Genomic DNA, 22221 nt, shown 5'->3' with positions numbered 1-22221 from the left:
TTTATTGATAAAATATCTTATTAAAAAGGATGAATATTCATCTTTTAGTAGCTTGTTCATTTACATTAAGTATTCACATTATTAAGACATAAGTTGTGGTTCATGTTAGTGTGATATTTTGTGTAGAGTCCCCCGGTTGATTTTCTTTGAAGGCTATATATTACAGCAATATTGAATAAATTTATGAGTTGTAAATTTTCTGGATTTTTGAATTTTTGTTTAATATTGTTATAGTCTAAATTTGACAATATAGAAAACTTGGGATGAACGATTTGTATCATCTGTTGACGAATATTATTATTTATAGGTTCACGAACTGGAGAAGGCAAAGCGTGTGTTGGAGAGTCAACTGGATGAACAGAAAACACAGATTGAAGAACTTGAGGATGAGCTTCAACTCACAGAAGATGCAAAATTGAGGCTTGAGGTAAACATGCAAGCTATGAAATCTCAGTTTGAACGTGATCTTCAAGCCAAGGAGGAGCAAGCTGAAGAGAAGAGAAAAGCACTTATAAAACAGGTTTGTATTTATTAATATATAAACAGGTTTACCAATATATTAGTTTTAAAACTAATCAAACACATTTGTATGTATTAGTAAGTGTGAGAACAACAAGATTTTGTATTATAGTAAAAATTGACCAAACTTGTTTTAATATATACACCAAATTATCATGTTTTTAAAAGGATTGTCAACGCTTATCACAAGGGTTGTATCTAGCACTAAACAAACATGTTAATATTCTTATTAACGTGAATAAAAAAGAACATTTTTTTCATCATTTACTTAACACTCCTACGAAAAGTGGGGCCTAATAGGCCCCAGAGCAACTTGAAAGGTTATTAAAATTAGGCTAATAATTTTGTATTTAAATGAAATTTAAATGATATTTAATGAAATGAAATCAAATGAAATGGCAATTTCATTTAAATACAAATTTATTAGCCTAATATTAATAACCTTTCAAGTTGCTCTGGGGCCTATTAGGCCCCACTTTTCATAGGAGTGTTAAAACTATCTGTGTTTAGCATGTAGCAAGAAAATATTATTATTACTATTTTAGCTTCACTTGTATTATAGATTTGTTTGCCTAAATAACATAAATCAGATGTGTATATCTATATAACATTGCTTAAATCAAACAGGTATATCTACATATATCAAGCACAAATCAAATGTATATATATAACTCACACATATAAACCAGGTATATCTCTAATAATAGTCAAAACAAGAAGGTATGTTATATAAGTAGCACAAATAAAGTAGCTGTATCTGTATAAAAACAAAAGTAAAATGGTTATATCTGTATGAGTAATACAATATTATTAATTCTGCCATTGTACTAGTACAAACAGTATTCATCTGTCTCTCTAGCAACAAATTAGTAAGTCTTGTATCTAGCACTAGCATTTCTGAACTAATTTATGATGATGAGAAACCCACTTGAAATAAAAATGTATTGTAAAGACAGTTGGTATGGGTATTTTAATTATAGTTGCAGTATCCATATCAACCATCTTTAAAATACACTAACTTTTCTTTATTTGTTGCAAAAATCAGACAGGTTTGTGTTTAACTAGTGCAAACAAAGTGGATATGTTTGTGTGTATTTAGAGCTGATAAAAATTTGTAACTTTCTTAGTTTTAGTTAACACTAATGTAGTTTTTTTGTGAATGTATAATTATTATTAGAATTTGTGAAAATCAGATAGATTTGTCACATTATATTTGTTATTAGCTATACAGATTGTTTCCATAAAGGTAATTTAATAATAACCAGTTAAGTAAATTTGTAGGTGATTCTGAATGACATTGAATCTTTGTATGTCAGCTTTAAATCATTAATGTAACATTCTGGTACAGCATGGGATCTATTGAATCATCTCAGCTCTTCCATCCAATTTAATAAAGACCTTAAAGCTTGCCCTTATAATTCATATATTGCCAAGCATTTCCTTAAACTCACTTAAATTTACTGTCTCCACAATATCTGAAGGTAACTCATTTCAAAGGTCAACCACCCTTAGAGAAATGAAATTATCTTAGATGAAGGTGACTCCTATTCTGCAAAAATTTATATTAGTGTATTATAGTCTTAGTATTTTCAATGTTAAATATGAAAAAAGATGATATATCAGTACTGTCAATTCACTTTCAAATTTTAAACAGTTCAATCAGATTCCCCCATTTTTGTTTTCTAAGAGAGAACAATTTAAAATATTTCATTCTGTCCCCATATGTCAACCCCTCCATCCCAGGCAACATTTCAGTAACCTTTTCTGAACCTTTTACAATAATTCAGTGTCTTTCCTAAGGTAAGGAGCCCAAGACTGAATACAATACTCCAAATGTAACCTAACCAGTGACCTGTACATTGAAATTATAACCTATTTAGACTTCTATTTAATATTTTTGTAGATACAACCTAAAATCCTATTTGCCTTACAACTGGCAATAGCACACTGTCTAGTTGACTTTAGAAACTGGTCAACTATTTCACCAACATCGCTATTTTTCATAACACTGTTAAGATTATTCCCATCAAAATTATATTTATAATTCAAATTATGATAACCCACTTGCATTATATTGCATTTATAATAATTAAAAACCATCTACCATTATTTGCTCAAATCACTAAATGATCTAAATCCTATTGTAAATCAGCAGCATTCTCTTCACAGCTAGCAACACCCAAGACCTTTATATTATCTGCAAATTTTAGTAATTTATTGACTGTTTCTTCATCTGTATCATTAATATAAATATAAAAGAATAAAGGTCCGGAGTCTGAGCCCTGATGTACCCCACTTGTGACGATATTCCAGTTTGACTGAATTACACATGTAACAACTCTCTGCTTTCTTCCATCCAGCCACTCTTCTATCCATTATGCTAACATATCCCCACACCTGCAGAGATAATTTTGATATGGTACTTCTCTCCTGTCACAAGATTAGTTTTTCCCATTTTGTAATGCCCCTGAAAATGTGAACTTTTTTTATAATGCATTCCACAGTTCTTCTGTGTCTTTCCCACTCCTATTGGAATCAGACATTCTAACAGGTCTCTTGTTCAAATCAACATGTATCTTCTTTCCACTAATAGGAGAGCACCACCATCATGTAACTCTTATTTGGCACTACTGAACAATTATTTCTCATTTGTCAGTGTTCAGCTTCAGATGTCTTTCTTTTATTCTAGTTTTACTACAGAGTGGTTTACCTTACACACACTTTATTTCATTTATTTTCAAGAAATTTTCACTTTTATCTTGAAAGCATTCAATTGAACAAACAAAGAATGTAGCAGTAGCAACATTATGAGTAACCACTCTTCCTCAGGCTTAATATGAAATTAAGCTTGACAAAGTGAAGTCACACAAAATTCCACTAGATAAATAAAACTTCTTTCTATTTCACTTTTGTGTTTTACAATTATTTTGTTTTTTTCATTTACCCCCAACATTATGCAAATTCCAGTTTCTTTTAAAATGATTTCTTTTGCCCCAAATCTATCCTGGAAGTGCTGACAAAGTCAACAAAATGTTCCATATTTACTGACCTCTATTGATGTAGAAGATGTTCAAATAGTAAAGACTTTACCAAATTCTGCAACACTAATCAAAGTGTGGAGTAATTATTGCTTTCATTATATGTGGTTTTTGTTTGTGATATATTTATTTTGTTTCTGGCTGTAAACTTAGCAGTATCATTTAATGTTCTCAATGACACCCTTCTTAAGAAACAAACAAGGAAGTCAGATTTACATTCTTATGATTTATTAAATTATACTTCGTTAAAATTCTTTTGACAAAAAGAGATTCTTCCACTACTAATTTGAAAAGTTAAATGTTGAGCGATTAATTATACATATAAACACAAATATGCATTCGCGTATATTATTTTTGTTTGCTTTTCTTTCTGTTGCCTGTTTGGCATGAAATTAACTGCTATTGCTAAATAAATATACATATATATGTATATATATTTTTATAGTTGCGAGACATTGAGGCAGAACTTGAAGATGAAAGAAAGCAGAGAGGAGCAGCTATTAATGCGAGAAAGAAAATGGAAGGAGATTTTAAAGACATGGAACAACAACTGGAAATGGCCAATCGCCTGAAGGAAGATGCCATCAGACAGTTGAAGAAACTCCAGGTATGGTTTTCATTAAAGTGATTTAACTAACCAGTTCTAATATTAGGGTAATTACACTGCAAATGGTAGCTTTTCAATATATGCTGGAACAAACATTTATTAAATAGAATAACTAAACCATACTTTCTATTGATAAAACCAGTTATCTTTAGAATGTGTCTTGTGTATATAAAACAGTGTCATGAGCTTACACCATTAGCACACATATTAAAAGTGATTCTTTTTTGCAGTTTACATAAAGAAAACAACTAGTATATGTTAAAAAAAGTGTACCTCCTCTCTTATAAATAAAAGTATATATGTGTATTATCAATCTCACTTTCAAAAACATTATCTGTTTGCTTTTACATCCTGCCATACAGCATTTATCTATATTTAAAACAAAATTTGGTTTGTGTGACATTGTTTTTAATGCACAATTTTATGCACTGTAAATCTGATACACTATTATGAAAACTAATTTTATATCCTTTTGATTTCTTTTTTCAAAATAATAATTGTGCTGTTTACAAGTTTTGTACAATTATCTTTGAAACTTAAAACATATTTTAACGATTTTTAGCAGCACTGAGCATGCCAAATAAATGTGTTTACATATTATGTAAGTAGAACAAAGAATGACTTGTTTAGAGCTTCTCAGAGAACAGTTATTAATTCTTCCAGGCCCAGTTAAAGGATTATCAACGAGATACTGAAGAGGCTCGCCAGTCTCATGATGAGATGCTTACCCAGACTAAAGAGATGGAAAAGAAGATGAAAAACATGGAGGCTGAGGCAATCCAGCTACAGGAAGACCTAGCAAATTCTGAGAGAGCTCGTCGCACAGCTGAGGCAGAGAGAGATGAATTACAGGAAGAAGTGAACAATAATGCTTCCAAAAGGTGAAAAAAAACTATTTTTAACCACACATAGTTAAAACAACTTTGTTCCATTTAGTCATATGGCTGTTTTCAAGAAGCCCTAAAGATATAAAAACCAACTTACTCAGAGACTTCTAAAAGTCATATTTTTATGTGAAACAGTGATTTTTGTCGTTTGAAATTTCAACAGTATTTTCTACCTTAATACATTTCACATGAATTTTATCTAATTAGTTTTTTTTTAAATATTTGAATATTGGCACTGTATGTATGCATATGCAGTTTTTGGTTTTCAGTTAAATAATTTGTGAAATACATTTTAATCAATTCGTTTAGCAGTATAACAAATATTAAGATTGAGAGTTACATCTGAGCTAATATATTTGTTAAATGAAAAACAAAGATTTATAGAAATTTTTTCAAGTCACTCCAAAATTAGAAATTTTGAAAGTCAATTGAAAGAAAGGAATATTTTGTGAAGTTACCACCTTGTTTGTAAACTTCTGTTATAGCTCACTTTTGCAAGAAGAGAAGAGACGTCTAGAAGCAAAAATACAACAAATGGAGGAGGAATTGGAGGAAGAACAAAGTAACTCTGAAATTATGATGGAGAAAGCCCGTAAAGCCCAAAGCCAGGTATTTTATCTTAATTACAACTGCTCTTTAGGTCCATGCAAGAACCAACAAATACTGATATATTTCTCTATAACTGTAAGTTCTGAAATTGCTTTTAAGGTAGCTGAACTCAAAGATTTTGATCAGTTACTGTTTTGGCACGTGCTTCTTTACTTAACTGACACAAGACCTCATCTCAGATTGTTCATTAGTTAATTTATGTTTGTGCACTTTGATTAGAAAACATCAGAGAAAACATTCCTTTTAATTTTATGTAGATAATTGTTGAGATTTCAGAATTTTAAATATAATGTAATTTTGTTTATATTTGTTGGGTATTAGCTCTAAGAACCAGATACATAATTTTTCTTGTTTCTTATCTAAGATGGTAGGAACCAAATACACTCTAATTTGTTTTCTTGTAAGTTTTCTGAAACTGTAACAAACAGATACAAAACTATTAAAATGAAATATAGATTGTTAATATTTTCTTTGAACCCACCTAAGACTGTAAGAAGAGGTTAAATATATTTTTTGTAAAATTTTAAAGATCAAATGTAGATGTTTTAAGACTCTAACACTCAAATCAAAGGTAAGTTCTGTTTATATAGTTTCTGTGAATATGGCTCTATTCACATATGAGTTATGACAGACTGACTTATTATCTTGTTTATGATAAACACTTAGCATTAGGTTAGCTAAAATAAAGAAAACGTACAGTATTTTTGACAAATCCTTTGTAGCTATTTGAAAGTAAAAATTATTATGGATTCTTTCTTGTAGATTGAGGTGTTGACTACGGACCTGGCAAGTGAGCGTTCCACATCTCAAAAGTTAGAAAACAATAGAATGCTGCTTGAAAGACAGGTAAGTAAAGTTATTGACTCCAAATTAAAAATATTTTTGTTATTCACTTTCTAAGTATGTGAAAGAGATAATAAAATGCTAAAACGTTTTTCTTAGAAAATTTACACAATTAAAGACATTTTCTTTTCTTGAAAAACTAATTGTACATATTTAATTTTACCAAATAACTACTACTTTCTTTTGTTAATGAGACAGGATAAACTTAAAACACAGTCAAGTTTTCACTAAAATTATTTACCAAGTGACTACTACTATATTTGGTTAATGAGAAAAGACAAACTTAAAAGACAATCACGTTTTCAGTAAAAGTATTTAATAAATCATGAGTGCATTAATTTTATCTTTAGTCTTCTTCCTTTTAGTTATTCCCTGTTGGGTTAGCTGTAAATTTTCGGACTTACAGTGCTAAAATGTAGATGGCCCATTACGTAGCTTTGCACAAAGAAAATAACAACATTAGTAATTAAATGTTCCTTTGTAGTTGTATTAAATATAGAGGTTTTTGAGAAGTACATTTGTAATAACATTTTATTTAACATTCCTGAAATTTTGGTAAACTACAGCAGTGTATCTCAAATATATATGATATCTTAGTTTATTATAACCTAAAAACTAGCTGAAACTAAAATGAATTAAAAAATAATAAACAAAAAATTCTGCACTAATTGAAAAGATCCTAGGGTACAAGCTTTTATGTAGGATATAAAATGTACCCTAGGTTTTGGAGGTGACTGAAGAAGTAGGGCACACATTGCAGTGGGGATACACCATCTATCAGTCTTAACCTCCATTCACCAGTCTCACATAAAAAAATTAAATAAAGGAGTAGCAATAGATGTAGAAATTAGGAGAGCAAGATGTGGGTGCTCAAGCCCACAATATTTCAAACTTGTATTACCCTTCACTGCCTGCAGATAGTTGTGGGAAGGTGACTTCTCTCTAAAGTAAAGAAGAAGAAAACATTAATTGAAAAATAAAAAAAATAGTAACTTATTTTTCTGGTAGACAGTGTATTCTCACCTCAATGTGGATCTCACTTCCACAGTCACTTCCAAAACCTAGTGTACATTTTATATACCACATTACAATTTGTACCCCGAGATCTTTTCAATTAGTGCAGCATTTTTTGTTTATTATTTGTTACTTTATTTTTGTTTCAGCTTGTTTTTAGGTTATAACAAACTAATATAATTAGTCAAAGATTTAGATTTTCTGATTTTAATGCAGCTCTACCTTTTGATTTTGTTTACTTAGCTTTATTAGTATTGATTTTCTCTAAACTATATATGATATTTTTATATTTTTATTATAAGATATGATATAAAATTAAACATTTTGGTTTTAACATAAGGATTTCATGTTTCTTGAATCTTATTTCTCTCTCTCTATCTTGTAGTGAAAAAATAATAAAGTTATTCATCCTTAGCACTTTTGAAATGTAGACTTTTCTCCCTCAGGAAGAAACTGAGAATGGGTCCCATAGGCATTTTACTTCATCAATATATGTGTTTTTGTGTTGTAGAAGTAGAAAATGTCACTTTCTAGTAATTTTATCATCTCAATTGTGACCAGAGTTTTAAATGTTATTTCTATTTTTCCAATTTATTCTTATTTCTTTAAACTGTATGGATAAACTAAAATAAATAAATATTTTGGCACAATATTAGTGAAGACTATCTTCATGAAAATCACATTCCATCTGCTTCACCCCCTTCTTGTTAACTATATCTCAGCAGTGATGTGATGTGATTTCAAAGTCATGTCAGTATTGTCTTACCAATCTTGTGCAGCTTTCCATAAAACCGACTTTATACCAATGACTTCCATGCACATGTTTAAGCCAATTATGAGCACAAAAATCTATTGATAATTCATTCAGAACTTGACAAGTATGTGTTCAAACAGGATTGCTGTGGTTTCACTTTCTTCACCTTCTTAGAAACAACTGTTGATTTCAAGATGAGGATGGCAGCTTTTGTGCATTTGAGACGTTCAAATCCTGTTTTACAACATTGTTAAAGGTACAAAAGTATATATCCAGCCACATTGCAATGATTTTATGAATCAGTGGGATCATTTTCATAATTGTAGTTTTTCACTTTTTGGATGAAGGAGTTGGTCTTGATTGGTTTGAGCCTGTTACTGTAATATTGTTTTTCTATGGTAAACATAGAATAGTCCTTTTTATGAAACATTGTGTCCTATGGTTATACATAATTATTTCTCTTTAGAAATAATGGACCAAATTTTTTAGCCATTTATCAAGTTTTGGAGATATTTTAAACCTGGTCAATAAATTGCTTTTACATGCTTGTTTATCCATATTTGTTGTTTCAGAAATTTGTTTTTAGAAATGCAAAATGCAAAATAATTTACTTGCATTTTAGTTATCTGGAAAAGACTCTCTGTAAAGTAATGTGAACATTTTACATGTTCCAACTAGAATTTCTTAACCCTCATGTTATTGAGTATTTCTCATGGAACTGTAACAAGATATTGTACTTTGATTTAATGTAAAGCTAAGACATACATTCAATGAAAAAGTCTAAATATAAATATTTATCAAATTGTGATGCTGTAGTCTATAATATGTTTTATTTTTTTGAATTCTTAAATTCATAAAGTGTCTTACCACAAGTGTTTTTTTTTTTCATATTTTGGTTTCTTTTTTGCATGAACAAAAGTTTTATAGCAGTTACTGAAGGAAATTCTTAAAGATTTGTTTCATTTTTAGAGTAGTAACAGTTTTTATGAGACCAAAAATTATAGTTATCTTTTTAATTATGTGCAGTGGACTACAGTTCTTGTGGTTTTACTTTACATAAACATTTTTGGAAATAATTTATAACATTGAAATCTTTATTAGATAGTACTAGAGAGCTTTTAATAACAAACAATAAATAGGTTGTTGGGCTTCTACAGAAAGATTTCTGTGGAGATGGTAGTAGAGAAAAGTAGTGAGAAATCATGAATTTAATAAAAAATTGATCATATGATAAATGAGTAAAGAAATACTTTTGTTTTTATCCCCTATCCTACGATTTGTATGTACAGGAATGGGTTTGTATTTCCCTTATTACACTTTGTATTTTGGTGCCATATAAACAATCATGATAGTTTCTCAAGTTTCATAACTTCAATTTCTTATAGAATAAAGAGATGCGAACCAAGCTGCAGGAACTAGAAACTTCTCAACGTGCCAAAACTAAGTCTGCCATTGCTGCTCTTGAGACAAAAATTGTCCAGCTAGAGGAACAATTAGAACTGGAAACAAAGTAAGATAACTTTCTTTACCATCTGTATAGTGCATAAACAGTGGAAAATAGTGCTTTTAAAATACCATACTTAATAATTTTAGCAGAAAATGTAGTCAGAAACATCTATGTGAAATGGATGTTGCATTTTAGTCATAAAGTTTTGTGATGATAAATTCTTCAACAGAGAACGGCAAGCAGCAGCAAAAGTCTCTCGTAAGATAGAAAAAAAAATGAAAGAGGTGGTGATGCAGCTGGAGGATGAACAACGTCATGCCGACCAGTACAAAGAACAAGTAAGCAGCATTTTGGGTTATACCTGGTAATCGACATAACAGATTTGAATCTTGGATGATACTTTATGATCTTTTGAAACAAGTGGTTAATATATATATATATATATGTGTGTGTGTGTGTGTGTGTGTATATATGTGTCATAATAATCAGAAAATTATCAGCTGATCCTAGTCACATTTTCTCACTTGGTGCATATTTCAGACTACCTGTCTTTATGTAAGACTTGCTCTAAATCAAACATGTTTACAGATGATTACAGTGTTACTGACTTAGAGATTTTTATAGCTCAGTTATTAATTACATTACAGTCTTTACTAAAATATTTGGCCCAGCATGGCCAGGTGGTTAAGGCACTCAACTCATAATTAGGGTCATGAGTTTGAATCCCTGTCACACCAAACATGCTCTCCTTTTCAGCCATGGGGTCATTATAATGTGATGATCAATCTCACTATTCATTGGTAAAAGAGTAGCCCAAGAGTTGGCAGTGGGTGGTGATGACCAGCTGCCTTTCCTCTAGTCTTACACTGCTAAATTAGGGATGGCTAGTGCAGATATCCCTCATGTAGCTTTGCACGAAATTCAAAACAGACAAAAATATTTCTTATTTTAACACATCTAATGAAAGTGTGTCATTTGTCAAGAAGAGTTTGGAATGTAGCTATCAATATAGCTATTTATTCGGAGTTTCTTAAACAAAATTAATAATTGAAGAAAGTAAGTAAAATTTTGCATTTGCAAAAATATATTACTGTCTGATGTTTAGTCTAGGTATGAAGAGAAAGAGTAAACATATATATACATAAAAACAAACATAAGATAATGTGTAAAAGTTTATAAGTATGTTGATGATACATTGCAGTAATCTACACATTTTCCAGTTTTCTCACATGAACTTGTAATTCATAAGTTTTTGTTAATAGTTGTATTCATTTGTTTTTCTCAAATACAGCATTATTACAGGTTCTACATAAATTACTTGTAGAATCATCATATTCTCACTCCATACTAACGTTTAGGTGTAAATGTTACTCACAGGTGGACAAAGTGAACACTCGTGTCAAAGCACTGAAACGTCAACTGGACGAAGCTGAAGAAGAATGTTCACGAGAAAAGGCCCAGCGACGTAAAGCCCAAAGAGAACTAGAGGATATGACAGAGTCTAATGAGGCTATGTCTCGAGAATTATCCAACCTTAAAAATAAATTAAGGTAAAAATAGGGTTTGATGATACTGTTTATCTACCTAATGTGATGTTTCTTGATAACTTGAAAGTTTATTTTTTGATATTTAATAATGAATAATGTGTTCTTATTTATTGATATTTTTATTTTAAATAATTCTTTCTATGTTGTTTTCAAAATGACAGTATCTCCTCTCTCTCACAAAGCTATCTCAACCTTGATTTGCTCTCTAAGGATTACTGAGATTCTGAATAACATACCTCTTTATTTTTTGCATCATTACACAACATGTGCTGATCATGTGACTACTCACCACCAATCATACTGTGCCACCTATACTAGTGCAGGTAGCACCCTCTACCATTGCAGCATAATCCCAACTTTTTTGATTGGCACTAAATTGTTTAGATATATACTTAGTTTTTTCTTCATGTGAATCCTGCTCACTCATGTGTGCTTCCTTGCTTGTTTCAGTTTAAAGTTTTAAATTAATGGTTAATTTTTGTCATTTCATTTGTTTTTGGTTTTTTTAAGTTTAAATGGACTTATAAATACAAATTTTAATGTGGCAGATGAGGAAGTTCCTGCCAGTCTGGACAATGGTAATGCCACTAGTCTGTAGCATGGCAGGTTGATAATGTAGGCAGAGAAAGCTCAAGCCTTAATCCCCAAGGAGCTGGACACTTTGACTGATTTTTCAGTTAATTCTCCTTTTGCCCCATGAAAATGCTTCTGAGGAAGTTTTTCATTAGGGTAAGGACAAATTTGACTGTTTTTTTGGTAAGTAACATAATGCTGGGAGTTAGAAGAATTTGCTAACCCTGACTTTCCTACAATTTATTTATCAGGTTATGTCAAATTTTAAATTTTTAATCCATACTTCTTTGTTTGATGACAGTCCTCATCCTGAATATAGTTTGTTTTTTTTTCCTCCATCACTTAACATTCCTGTTCATACTCAATATTTTGCTGACCAACTGCAGTAGGTTATTAGTATGCCCTGTCACCCTTGGTTGTTTGACCAATATTTTTTTGCTTACTAACACACCTCATATATCCATATTTGGATTCACAACATCTGGAACCTCTCCTTTCTTTATGGGGCTCAAATCCTAATTCTTTGATTCATTTTATTAGATCCCAGTTTTCTAGGATTTGCTTTACTTTGACCACTCTTTTACATGTTATTTTTTTCCTCTTTACAGTTGTTATCTCAAGTCTTCTGCCAGTTTCAAATCAATTCTCAATAGAACTCAGGGCTCTCGTGTGGTCTGACATGGCTTATTTGTTGGCTTCAGTGTTATCTCTCACCACTTGGATCTTATATTGTTGAGATTTGCTGGGGAGTGACACATTATTTGTGGAGATGCATCTCCCCATTTCATCTTTGATAGAGCTTTGTTAAGCCCCGTTTCTTTGTGAATTAGTCTCTGGGGTTTTGGGTTAGTTTGGTGAGATAATGTTCCTCCTAGCCCACATTTGTCTCACCCTGCTATTGCTGCCAAATCTTTACCTGTGAGGGTTCCCTGTGCATCTTTGTCTTCTCCCAGGTCTTACAGGGGCTAGCATTATTGGTGACAGGATATCTTTTCACGGGTAGGTTACAGTGGTTTTCAATCCTCCGGGAATTCTTTATGACAGATCAGTAGGATTTATGGATTCTTCAGATGGACTTTGCCTTTGGTTTCAGTCCCTTTCCCCCTATATTTCTACCCTCATTTCCTTTCCTTCTCCTAGAGATTGTGTCTCATTCAGTCATCTAGCAGAGACAGTTTACAAGCTTCTTCACAAAAGAGTTATCAAACATGTGGTGCCAATTCTTCCAAAATTTTTCTTCTGTCTGTTTGTTGTCCCAAGAAAGTCAGAAGATTGGAGATCCATGATCAATATATTTTGGTTGAATACCTTTCTTGAAACAGCCTGATTCACCATGGAGTTCTATCTCTCCCTTTGGTGGGTTTTGTCCTCAGGTCTTTAGATGACCAAATTTCATGTGACAGATGCTTATTTTCATATTCGCATTGCTCCAGAGTCATGTCAGTACAGTGGTACCATGGTTCTCGAACAATTCGGTTTTCGAACATATTATTTGAGAAAAAAATGGCTCGGTTGTCGAACATAAACTCTGATATTGAGTTAAACCTCAGAGAGTTCTGGAAAAATCACTTTAATATCCTCCATTGCTTGAGGATCATAGCCAAAGCCTTGAGGGAAGTGTCTTTGAGGACCATGAACTCAGCCTGGAAGAAATTGTGGCTAGACTCAGTAGTATATAGAGACTTTGAAGGCTTTGAGGCTGAGCCTGTTGTCAAGGGTATTGTCTCACTAGGCAGGTGTATGGGCTTGAATGTGAGTGGTGATGATGTGGAGGAGTTGGTGGAAGACCACAACACTGAGCTCACCATGGAAGAACTTAAAGACCTTCAGAAGGAGCAGCAACAGAAGGCAACTGAGGAAGTGTCTTCAGATGAGGAGGAGGATGTTCCTAGTTCACTAATCAAGGAAATGTGTGGAAAATGAGAAGAGTTACAAAGTTTTGTGGAAAACATTTCACCCTGACAAAGCTGTAGCAAACCACAGCATAAACGTTTTCAGTGACAATGCCATGTCTTACTTCAGAAACATTTTAAAATGCAGGCAGAAACAAACCTCATTAGACAAGTTTTTAGTGAGAAATAGGTCCAATGAGTCTCAAGCAGGTTGTAGCAGTGCAAAAAGACAGAAAAGAGAAAGAACCCCAGAAGGAGAGTTGTGACTTCCCTCCCAAACAATAATAACCTTCCTCCTCTCCACATTCCTCACCACCTTTCACTTACACCACCATCTCTCCTCAGCACAGGTAAAATGCAGTTAAATTTTCATTTATTGTTTTTTTATTGTGTTTATAGTTTTTGTGGTTGACTTTATGCATGTAAGTATTATTATATAGGTATAAATAAGCAATATTGTTACTTAAAATGCTTCATAATGCATAATTTTTGGAGGTATGTAACAGATTAATTTAATTTACAGTATTTCATATGGGAAAAATTGATTTGGTTTTCGAACAGTCTTCTGGAACAGATTAAGTTCGAGAACCGAGGTACCACTGTGTTTTTAATTTGTCCATGGGAGGGTGGTGTTTCAGTTCTTAGCACTTCTGTTTAGTCTTGCTTCAGCTTCTTGTGTGTTGTGTCAAGTTTTCTGTTCTTTTTTATGTCCTCTTTACTTGTTGGGTCTTTGTCCTTATAATTACAAGGAGAACTGATGACTGCTCACCTATTTTTAGCCCAGTCTCTCAATCACACCCACTTTCTTATATTAGAGTCTGTTGGGTGGAGTTTCTCATGAAAGTCTAGAAGTCTTTTCTAACCATTCATTTGGGTGTTATCTTTGATTCCCATCTCAAATGAGTCCAGTTTTCTCCACTTTGGCTGTGGAATATTAAGTGAGCAGTCTCTCAAGCATTATTCTCTCTTTCTTTTCCTGCTCTAGAGGTTTAATCTCTTTTGGGAATGTGGGCCTTCCCAGAAACTCTCATTCCCTTTGGTCAATCAAGCACTCATATGTTCCTTTCAGTGCATTATTCTTTACCATTTGAATATCTCTCATGATATCTTGGTCCATCATTGTTTGGTGGCTTAACAATGCTCTTACCACAGTGGGGGTTCAGATTCCTCCACCTTGTCCTGATTCTCATCAGTTCATCAATGCTTCATTGGTGGGTTGTGGGCTTCTCTCAACTTTCATGAGATTTTGGATAAGTGGCTCATCAGGGAATGTACTTTCCATATTAGCCTTCTGGATCTGTTTGCCATTTGTCAGCCTGTCAGTCATTTCCTCCTGTTCTTGCAGGGGCAGGTGGTTATGATTCATTCCAACAATTCCACTGTCATCAGCTATATCACCAAACAAGGGAGAACCAAGTCCAGGTCCATGTGTTTTCAAACACTCGACTCTGTGTACTGTGCCCATGATTATGACATAGTGATCTTGTTGTTTCACTTTCCTGGTATTATGAATCTAGTTGCAGACTGCCTTTCCCATTCCAACCAAGTATTTTACTACAGAGTGGTCCCTTTATCTTCAATTTTTTTCAGGGGAGGTCTTCTTGCTTAGAAACACTACTTATAGATGTATTTACCACTTACTGGGATGCCAAACTTTCTTTTTTTTTCCTATCCTGCACCATTCAGTTGTGGAGGGGGAAACTTATCCCCTAATCAGATATGTCCAGACCATTCCTTGTCAGGTGTTCCTCATTGCTCTGTATTGTTCTGTTCGGCTGTAGTGTCATATGCTGTGACTCTTACTTGAGCAACAATCTCTGCCATTACGTCAATCCAGGTCACTCTTCCAACTACCTTGATCAGAAGTGTTTCATCCCAACATCACCAAACTTCATCCTGGCACATGACTTTTGTACAGTCCATTGCTTTTTCTTGGGGTTACACCCCTCGTGTAGCATCTTTGCTTACCCATGACATTTGTTCTTCCTTTTTGTCTGTGCATCAGACAAGATGTTGGTCTTCTTTCAGACAGTGTTTCATTTGCTGTGCTTCCATCCTTTAATTCCTTACCTTCCTAGCTCTTTACCTTGTTATTTTTAAGGTTTGTCCATATCCAGTATTGTCTAACACTTTCCATTTCCCCCCTTTTATAAAATCTGTTGTTTTCCTTCTTTCTCATTTTTTTCATCTTGTTTGCTTACCCCATTCTTTTGTGCTTCCAGATTGGAATCTCAATGCAGTTCTTTATGCTCTGGCTCATTGAAACAATTGCTATGTATTCTTTGCACTATCTTTCTCTTAAGACATATTTCCTTCTTCTTGCTTGTAGTTGTTGTAATTTCAGAATTTATGCTATTAATGTTTCCTGCACTCTTTACCATTCTTCTTACATTTTCTTTTATCCTAATTGTTTCTTCTATTCCAAGACATTTGCTGCTTGTAAAGTTTTCTTTGTTTTTCCTTCTCCACAAGTTTCTTTCCTTCCATTTCCAATTTTTATTCCTGTTCAGATTTGGATTGTCTTCTTTATCTAGTTCATTCTCTTCATTGTTATATATTTAGTACTGATTTCTTTCATGGTTACCATTCTTGTCTCTTTGTTATGTGGAATCCCTCTGTTTCCTGTGATCTTTCTCCTATTACTCTTATTAGCTGTGCTCAGCCATTCATGTGAGTAGGTTATACTGACTTGTTCATGAAAGGTTATCAGGTGTTTAATGTTTATTCACACAGTGTGAGCCATTTAACTATGTTTTTAGCTGCTTGGATCTGCCATCCTTTGAAGGCATTTATTCAAGCCAGTACGTGGGCAACTTCCAATGCTTTTGTTGTGTATTATTTTCACAACTTTTCTGTATCTTCCTCATCTAGGTAATTATGTATGTGTCTATTCACCTTTGACTTGGATAAGTTAACATTTTATATTGTACCTTTTTTCTCCCTCTTTTTCTATACATTTGATTTAAACTGTTTATCAGGATCACAGCTAGTAGTAGGTATTGGCTGTTCAGGTAAGATAAGTTTAACTTACCACTAAATCTGCATAATTTCTAATGCTAAATGTAGAGAGGAAGTGTTTCTGTAAGGCAACTGGTTGCTTATCTGGTGGTTTATAATATATTTATATAACACATTTTTTATCAATATATATATATATATATATATACACTGAGAACCATCACTCATGGACTTCATGAGTAAAGCAGATAGGGATTTTTGTCCGTCCCTACTGATCTGTGATTCTTACAACCTGGCTCCTTCTGTTTTTCAGGATGGGGAAATGCAAACATCCATTGCACTGTCTCCCATGTTCTGTTCCTCCAGACTTCTCCTTTTTTTTTTTCTTCTAGTGGATTAAAAAGATCTTTGCTTTTGTGGTTCCCAGTCACTGGGGTGGTGAATTGTGGAGGTTTTGTAATGAGTAGTGTTTGTAGAGTAAACTTTATAGTTATATATACCCGTTTGGTCAGAGGAGGGCTATTATTGTTATGCTTCATTGTAAACTGCCATAATATTCTCAGTCCAAAGTGCTTTACCTAGATGTTTTTTGCCCAGTTTGACTGCATTTGTTGATCATGATATACTTTATTAACACAAGGTGCTTTCACTGGATTTTTTTCTGTCCAGTTGGATCACACTTTTCCCACTCAATACTCACAAAAGGTGTAGAAGTCCATTAGCTATTAAAACTAAAACTTGCAAGCCTATTTCTAATCTACTTTATTTTTGGTGTATTCATTTTTAGACATGCTATATATGTTATGAGTAAAAATAAGGAACAAAAAATACTGTACAAGGTGCTCCCCCAGATGTTTTGCCCAGTTTGACCACACTTGGCTATCTTGGCTAGTCACTTATTCTCTTTCTTTTTTACTGGGTGAAGAGCATACCTGTTCCAGAAATAGTGGTATACCCCACAGGTATGCCTCCAGTTTTACTTGTTGCACATCTGTTTTTTCATGGCAGCTGTTCTCTGGATATCTGATTGTTTTGCACCTTCACCAGCCATTTCACCTCTGAAATGTAGAATTCTAGCTTTGGGTGAGAGAAGATAGTACTGTTTTGTAAGTTAGTACCTTCTAACACTAAAAATGTATTTTGAATAGGTACTTATGTTTGCTCACTCACCTTCCACCCTTCTTCCCCACTGATTTACTAGTGTTTCTGGTTTACGTATGCCAATTCTCAAAAGTGAAGATTGTGCCAGTATAGGTGGTGGAGGACAATCACATGATCTGCAAATTGTGCTGCATTGATGCAAAAGATAAAAGAATGTAAAAGACTGATGTATTGTTCAAAAGTTTAACAATGCTTAGAGAGCAAAACAAGGCTGAGATAGCTTTGGGTGACAGGTAGTAAGTATATATTGGAAATACATTTTCAATGTTAGAAAATATTAACTTCCATCACAGGGATAAAATACTTTTTTTCCCCTAATCCTATTTTCTATTAAGGAAAGCTGTACTTTCATGGATAATATCTTGTAGCTTCTTATCCCTTCAGAACATTCCAGTTTTTGGCTTCTCTTGAAGTAATTGTTTTTCTTTATGAATTTGGTGAAGTGCTAAACATCTTCAGCATTATTAAACTAGTGAAAATTATCTTCCTTCAGACGAGGAACAGGAACCTCTTCTGGAAGTTCATCATCCCTACCAACTTCTCGTTACTTAGCAACTAAACGGGGCTCTCTGACTTCAACTGGAAGTGGTGGTGGAGATGAAAGTAACATATTTCTACAGGATGAATCACCTACAAATGACAGCCAAGCATAGTTAGCCTTTTACCCGTCTTGGCTACGAAACCATTTCTCAACCAGTTGTTAGAAACCAAGGTGAAGCATATGATCTGAGGATTGTGTTCACAAGAGAAAAGAATTAAAAGTAATCATAGTTGCCAAGCAACTTTAAGAAAACATTCCTACAGTTATAACAAGTGATCACATATTTGCAAATTCATAATATCTAGTTTAATCAGTTGTTGATTGGGGTACAAAAATTGTTATTTATAACCACCTGAGCACAGAATAAAAGTCTTAAAGCTTTCCTCCATTAAACATTGTGAAATATTTACAGGGTATTTTTGTTTCACCCATAGTATTTCCATCTTCTCTTGAAGTGTAATTCCATTTGTTATCGAATCAAGTGCTTACTTAATGTGGCATTTATGTTACTAGATTTAAATTTGTATGAACTTTATATATTTTATTACGTTACCTGTGTAGGTGTTAATTGTGAGAAATTTTTAAGTTGTGAATTATATCTTAATTTTATAGCCTACTAGAATTCAGCACACAAGAAACAACATTAATGTATTACTTTTTGTTTTGATGTGATAAAAAAGAATTGGTGAATGGAATGAGAAATTGAAGAGAGTACTCAGTTTTCAAAAAAACTGTTTCTATAAAAGTTTTAAATTTGTCCAAATAAAGGTTTATTTGTAACCTTATTTACATTTGTGAAATAAAATTCATGGCTGTGAAAGGTTTTCAGTCATTTATGTAAAACTAGTTGGCCAAATGATTAATTGGGTAATATTTACATTATTGTAGGATAAGCATTCTTAGAATTTATAATAAATGTCTGTCAGCAGATGAATTATTTTATAAAATTTAATTTTCTTTTTCCTTTTGCTTTTACGATTCTTAAAAAGTATTTATCACAGGTAAAGTTTGGAAGATATATTATCACAGTTATTTTATTATTGTTAGAAGTTTTTCTTTAGAGGACTGACTGTACATAAATTACTTGCATTTTAAGGATAAAATATATGAAGTTAATATGTACAGAGATCATGAGCAAGTTAATGGTGCAAAATTATCTGATTTAAATATAATAATAACATTTAGGTGAATGTGGAATCAAAACTATTTTTATAGGTGGTGACACACACACACACATATATATTTTTAGTACAATGAGATTTGTGTTTTATTTTAAAACATTCTTTGTCAACTTTATAGATCAGCATTTATCAGAAATGCTTATGCAGTTAGTATATGTGGTATTTTGTGGCATAGTTCTTTGGAAAACTGATCCATTATACTTTAAAATATACAGTTTGTTGATTTTCTGGACTGAAAGTAGATTAAATATAATTTACTATAAAACAAAAAAGGAAAGATCATAAGTTAATGATATTTAATATTTTATTACTCTGACACCAATTAATATGGTGTTTTTATATACACACACACACACAATTATAAACAATTACCAGAAATTATTTATATTTTTCTAAACCATATTCACATTACAAAATTTAAATCTTAGATATTTCATCTTCTGGCACATATATTTTGGTTTAATAAACTAATTATTTATATCTAATAAAATAAAATAGTATGTTCTTTTAAAGATTTTATTAAATAAATAATAGGTAAACACATTTATTTTTAAATTTTCAATATATGAGTGGCATAGTAGGTTTAGCTTTTTACCATATTAATCTTAACAAGTTTAAACTGTGTTTTCTTATGCTGATTATGGTTCTTAAAGACAAAACTCTAAATTGCAAATTTTAAGAAGTAAAACAATTCAGACAATAAACAAGTCAGTATCTACTTTATGCTTGTTATAAATTCAATACTTAAATGTAGGACTTTAATCATAGTTTGGTTTCTTTGCTTAAAAGATTCCATAATAAATACATTCAGAGGAAAGTCAGGAATTACAAATTTTTTACACAGTCATAATGAAAAAAAAAGCTATTTGAATCTTGCTTCATTTGAGCACTATGTAAACTTTGTAGCAGTATCTAGCCAGTATTAAAACTTGTTTTTTTATGTATGGAAGACAGTAGAGGGACATACAAGACAGTTGTTTTGTTTTTTTATTTCTAAATAAATGCTTACATTTGTATGTATAACCTATGCTTTATACTGGTTGGTTAAATATAATGAAGTTTGCTATATGTTTTTATAACCTGTTTTTATGTATGATACTTGACAACCATCATTTGGTGTTACTAATTAATTAAAAATTTTTATATATTAAAAAATTGTCTTGTGACTTGTAACTGTCATTTTATAATTTTATTTTTAAGATTTTCATAATTTGAATGTATTTCATAAAACAGAAATACTTCAATAAAAACCAAGTAAACAAGTAACAAACTTAAGAGTAATTAATATACATAAGATTGAGCAAAATGAAAATAGCAAGTATATTCAGTTATAAGACGCTAGTATCAGTTTCTGTAGATACGTACTCATAATAAGGCCCGGCATGGCCAGGTGGGTTAAGGCATTTGACTAGTAATCTGAGGGTTGCGGGTTGAAATACCTGCCTCACCAAACATGCTCATCCTTTCAGCCATGGGAGCATTATAATGTAATGGTCAATCCCACTATTCGTTAGTAAAAGAATAGCCCAAGAGTTGGCAGTGGGTGGTGATGACTAGCTGCCTTCCCTCTAGTCTTACACTGCTAAATTAGGAACGGCTAGCGCAGATAGCCCTCGTGTAGCTTTGAGAAAAATTAAAAAAACAAGCAAATGTATACTATTGACATAATAATCCTTTACATGTTACATTGAAGACATGGCAACAAATCTTGGAATGTCTAAAATAATTCAGAGCTATAAACATTTAGCAAGTAATTAAATTAGCCATCATTATTACATATATAATTAAACATATATTAACATTAGAAATATGCCTGTCTAAACGTTATACTAATATTATCATTACAGACATGAATAAAGTATGAAAATCTCACTAACAAACTTGAAGTAAAAGATATCACAACAGTCATACCAATAGTTATAAACAAATATAATTTATTCTGCAAGTAACCATTTTCTCTCGTGTCCCTTTTACTCTTTGACACTTTACAAGCTCTTCAATATAATTTAATTTGAATAGCACGATCTTTTGTTTGCTTTTATACCTTCTATAAAGTTTTATAAATTAACTGTATTTTAACTGTTTGCAAAGAACAAGCTTTGAACAATGTTGCCGTGCCGCAACTTTTCAAAACTTCCACTTGTAAATGTTTGATAAATTATTTTGTTTTAGGCGCATAATCAAGTTGCCATAAGGAAAATTTAAAGAATTTATGAGTAATCAATTGTTTGTTTGTTTTTAATTTCGCGCAAAGCTACACGAGGGCTATCTGTGCTAGCCGTCCCTAATTTAGTAGTGTAAGACTAGAGGAAAGGCACCTGGTCATCACCACCCATTGCCAACTCTTGGGCTACCCTTTTACCAACAAATAGTGGGATTGACCGAACATCATAACGCCCCCTCGGCTGAAAGGGCGAGCATGTTTGGTGCAATGGGGATTCGAACCTGCAATCCTCAGATTACTAGTCGAGTGCCCTAACCACCTTGCAATGCTGGGCCTAATTATCAATTAATAAGAACTATTTCGAAAATGTCACATACCAAGAATAATTTAGTTTTCTGTTTTACTTCCAATATTCTATTTCTTGGCCCGGTTTTGGTTATCCGTGCCTGCTGCAACCTCATTTTCTTCCTGTTCTTATCTGACAGG

The 22221-nt window shown here is 32.4% G+C and overlaps 1 pseudogene across 1 annotated transcript in view; it reads left to right on the top strand.

The window, feature by feature from the left end:
- The window catches only part of LOC143255233 (uncharacterized), a 175113-nt pseudogene extending 154387 nt beyond the window's left edge, over positions 1 to 20726 (top strand). The window contains exons 31-39 of the transcript XR_013030474.1: positions 308 to 520; positions 4003 to 4164; positions 4828 to 5045; positions 5537 to 5660; positions 6423 to 6506; positions 9657 to 9781; positions 9948 to 10056; positions 11096 to 11268; positions 18343 to 20726. The product of XR_013030474.1 is annotated as an uncharacterized LOC143255233 (transcript). The remainder of the gene's footprint in view (positions 1 to 307; positions 521 to 4002; positions 4165 to 4827; positions 5046 to 5536; positions 5661 to 6422; positions 6507 to 9656; positions 9782 to 9947; positions 10057 to 11095; positions 11269 to 18342) is intronic.
- The last annotated feature ends 1495 nt before the right edge of the window (positions 20727 to 22221 follow it).

Source organism: Tachypleus tridentatus, chromosome 7 (genome assembly GCF_004210375.1).
Source record: "Tachypleus tridentatus isolate NWPU-2018 chromosome 7, ASM421037v1, whole genome shotgun sequence".
Lineage (NCBI taxonomy): Eukaryota > Metazoa > Arthropoda > Merostomata > Xiphosura > Limulidae > Tachypleus > Tachypleus tridentatus.
The sequence above is the reverse complement of the archived record's forward strand: the minus strand, read 5'-3'. Positions and strand labels throughout refer to the sequence as shown.